Source organism: Pinus tabuliformis, chromosome X (assembly GCF_031772625.1).
Source record: "Pinus tabuliformis cultivar Carrire ecotype Pingquan chromosome X, CPIR1, whole genome shotgun sequence".
Classification (NCBI taxonomy): Eukaryota; Viridiplantae; Streptophyta; class Pinopsida; order Pinales; family Pinaceae; genus Pinus; species Pinus tabuliformis.
Window position 1 is genome coordinate 31,417,995 of NC_142308.1, and position 4,604 is coordinate 31,422,598.

A 4,604-nucleotide genomic window follows, 5' to 3' on the forward strand; every position below is an offset into this window, starting at 1 on the left:
AAACTCCCTGGCCTTCCTTTGGTAACTATGGACCAAGATGGAAAATTCATGGAAATTGCCAACAAGATAGGAAAATTCTATTATGTCGATGAAGGGTGTGCTGGCCTTCTAGAAAAATGAGTAGCATGGTTTTTCATTGAACCAAATTCCATGAAGGTCTCCCGGCTACCCTTGATATCTATTAGAGTACACAATCTATCATAAAACGAGTGGATTACTGGGGAACCCCTTTTACATGTTTGGGATGCCATAATACCACACATCTAATAGCGAAATTCCTACATAGACTTGGTTGGGATGACATCAAAATGTATGGTAAGGCTATAGGCATAAATCAAAATCATACTTTTCCCAAGAAAGAACATGCCCCTTGGGAGCTGCCAAATGAAGTGTAGGTGCCTGCACTAGAATAAGTTCCTATAAACAATAGTAGTAGAAAGGATAACAGTATGTCGACTCCAGGAATTAATACTCAAGAAATAGATTCCCAAGATAGGCCATATGGATGGGGAAACTCGGCGAATAATGAAGATAAAAATTTCACTCCGGAGGTTGGCCAAATTCGATATATTACAAAAGGAAATGAACCCAGTTGACATCCAAAATTGAGGCCTTATGCAACATATCCTTCTCAACATGATAATATACAAGCAAATACTTCCCCTATCTTAATTGATGTTGATGTGGAAAATCTAAAAATGGATGAATCACTGGGCCTCGAATCGTTGTCAGTTAAGAAGACCTTTTTCAGGAGACAAAGTCTTTTAATAATATGGATTTCCCTAGAAATGGATCAACTAAGAAGAAAAAGGATACTAAATACAAAAATATATCCTCATGTAATGGAGTTGGGTCAGAGCTCAACACTTACTTTTCTGAAACCAATGAAGCAACTCTCTATCCAAACATTGATCTAGGAACTTCTTATTACTAATACGAAGAAACAAAGACCTCATATTCACGGGTCCTTATAAAAGACTATCCCGTAGCAACCCAATCTAATTGAGGATCATGTCATTAAATATCAGAAGTTTTGGATCACTACAGTCTTGTCGAACACTGCATAATATAATTCAAACCAGAAAGCCTGCTTTGGTGTTGTTACAGAAAACAATGGTAGATAGGGACAAAGTTCAGAATATCCTCTTGATTTTATGCCCAAATTGGGCGGTCTACATGACCAATCCACTAAGGAATTCTGGAGGTCTTTCCGCTGTATGGAATCCCAAAATTTTCTCCCTTTTGGCTTACAAATCCTTCGTTGGCATCATTTTATCGAGATATTGTCAGGGTTATTTGACAAGATTTCGTATCCTTAATCTATATGCTCCATATGAAAATAGAAAATAATTCTGGAAGGTGGTAAAAATTCTATTGTAACTGTTTTTAATGCTGCAACAAATGAAGTTTTGTCACATCCACTTTGCTTCTAGCCATCATCATTCATACCATGTCCAAGCAAGTTGAAGCAACTTATTCATTCTATATCAGCAATATACAGATAGGAAGTGTTTTAGACTACACTCTTGCTTTCATGAGTGTAGCCTTGGACATGGTGCATGATAAATGGGATCCAACTCTAAAGAAAGGTTTCATCGACATTACTTCCTCAAGAGATTTCTATTGGATTTATAGCAGCCTTCAATTTGTATTTTGTGGAGAGATGATTGAAGATTTAATAGGAAATCAACAACGATTTGGTGATTTAGTAGCTTGGGGAGGTTGTACAATAATATACTTGCTTTGTCAACAACTTCACTTTGACCTATTTGACTTTGTGTATACAAATATTAATGCTGTAGAAGTGGATAATGTAGTAATAACATATTTGACATCAAGAGAAACATCAAAACCAACGAATTATGGGTAGGATCTGGAAAATGCAAAGAAGTCGAGAACATTGAACGATCACGTCTTCTCAATGCTAAAAGCACATTCTACCGCTAAAGATAGAATTGATGTGCAATCAAGCAAATTGATGTCACACATATATTCTTGGATGTCTGTTATGGAATATAATAATAAGGCATTAGGTGAACCAACAATAAAGCCGGAGATTCCTAAAGCCAAACTTAATGCAGATGAGCATCTGTTCTGTGACAACTGCAAGACATCAATTGTTGATTACCATCGGAAATGCCCATATTGTTCATATGATCTTTGTCTCAGTTGTTGTCGGGGGCTTCGAGAAGGTTGTCAACCAGGTGGTGGTAAAGCAGAATTGGCCCAAGAGCAGGCTACAGATAGAGGTTATTCTAGAGAGGGATTACCAAGAAATAAGCAAACAAAGGTGTCGGGCGGAAGATCAGGTTGGGAGCTTCACTCCCAGGTTACTAGCAATAGCACTGTAGACCCTACAGACAGATTACCAGATTGGAAGGCTAATAGTGATGGTAGCATTCCATGCCGAATATGGTGGCTGTGGTTGTCATTTATTAGAATTAAAATGCATTTATAGAATGAATATGATTGCAAAACTTGACAAAGAGGCAGAGGAAATGGCCAGCAGCCGCAAAGTCGCAGAGGGCTTGAAAATTTCTCACTCCTGTACCTCATGCTTCAAGTCTGGTTCTTATGGGAAAAATGGATATTCTGAAAGGAATTTACGCCAAGCAGCTCATAGGAAGGACAACAGTGACAATTATTTGTACTGTCCAACTGTACAGGATACTAAAGAAGAAGGCCTTGAGCATTTCCAGAAACACTGGATTAGAGGTCAACCGGTCATTGTGCAGAATGTTCTTGAAGGCACTTCCAGTCTGAGCTGGGACCCATTGGTCATGTTGCGGCCTGTTCGAGAGACTATGAATGGCAAGTTTAATGAGGAGACAAAGATAAAGGCCATTGATTGCTTAAATTGGTGCGAAATTGAAATCAGCGTCAACCAATTTTTCAAAGGGTACGCAGATGGTCAAATGCATAAAAATGGTTGGCCTTTGATGTTGAAGCTGAAGGATTGGCCACCACGAAATTTCTTTGAAGAACGTTTACCACGCCATAGAGCTGAATTCATTAATGCATTGCCCTTTCATGAGTACACACATCCTGAATGGGGCCTTCTTAATCTGGCAGCAAAGCTTCCTGATAATTGCTTAAAGCCTGATATAGGACCCAGAACTTACATTTCTTATGGGACAAGTGAGGAACTTGGCCGAGGTGATTCTGTTACTAAGCTGCACTGTGATATGTATGATGTGGTAAATGTATTGACTCATACAGCTGAAGTCAAGTTCCCAGGGTGGCAGCAACTTAAGATAGATAAAATTCAAAGATCATTAAGAGCATTAGACTCGGAAGAACTTTATGAAGACTCAGATAGGATTGGAAATTCCTTTGGTGAAGAAGAGGAAAAACAACTAAAATTAAGGCATCATCATTTGATGTTTCTGTGTCTCAAAGCAACAGAAAAGTTTCTTCAAGTCAAACTATTGATGAATGCCTTAATGATAATGACATTGAATCTAGTTTGAGGGTTATATGGAAGAGAAAAATTGGGATATAGATGGAGCAAAATATGATGGTTCAGAAAAGTGGAAAGCTCATAGTAGTGAACAAAAGGATCTTGGTACAATACCAACAAAGGTGGAAGGAAGGATTGCCAATAGAGAGAATAGTTTAGATGTCACACGTGGTGGGGCTCTTTGGGATATTTTTCGAGAGAGGACATACCAAAGTTACAGGATTATTTATTAAAGCACTGTCAAGACTTCAGACATAGCAGAAATGTATCAGTTGATTCGGTTGTCCACCCCATTCATGATCAAACTTTTTACTTGAATGAAGGTCATAAAAAGAAATTGAAAGAGGAATACCAAGTAGAGCCATGGACATTTGAACAACACCTTGGTGAGGCAGTTTTTATTCCAGCTGGATGTCCTCATCAAGTTAGAAACTTGAAGGGTTACCTGGACATGTTACTATGAAATTATTAAAAACTTTCAGATGGCTACGGGCTTGATAGTCAACAATGAGAAATCTGCAATTTATCACAATGAAAATAATCAAGAAGCTATAGAATGGTTATCAAAACTATTTGGAATCAAAGCGCAACCTATCAGCTGTGGTATGAAGTATTTGGGTTTCCAGATCAAAGAAAATGGCTACACAAAATCCGATTGGAGTTGGATCCTTGACAGATTCCACAAAAGGATATCAGCATGGGAATTCAAGTGTCTAACACTGGCGGGAAGAGTAGTTCTTGTATAATCAGTTTTGAACCAACTCACAGTCTACTGGGCTCATTTATTTGCTATTCGTGTAAGCATTATTAAAAGCTTGAATAGACTGTCTGCCAATTTCATCTCAGGAGGCCAAGCAGACAAGAGGAAGTTTCATCTCACAAAATTAGCCAGCATCTCTTTGCCAAAGAACATGGGCGATTGGGGCTTACTTGATATGCAATCTTTTGGAAGGGCCCTTTTATGCAAATCTTTGTGGAGAGCTGTTCATGGTGTTGGTCCATGGTGTAACATGATTCAGGCGAAATATTTAAAAAGGAAGGATTTTATTTTCTGGTACAGAAAAGGAATGATCAGGGTGCCATATGGATCATCTATTTGGAATAGCCTCTGCAAGATTGAATCTTATTTTCTGAAGAATCATAT

The 4,604-nt window shown here is 38.3% G+C and overlaps 1 pseudogene; it reads left to right on the plus strand.

Moving 5' to 3' along the window:
* Window positions 1–2,008: 2,008 nt before the first annotated feature.
* Window positions 2,009–3,923, plus strand: LOC149138170 (lysine-specific demethylase JMJ27 pseudogene; annotated as a pseudogene).
* Window positions 3,924–4,604: the final 681 nt, after the last annotated feature.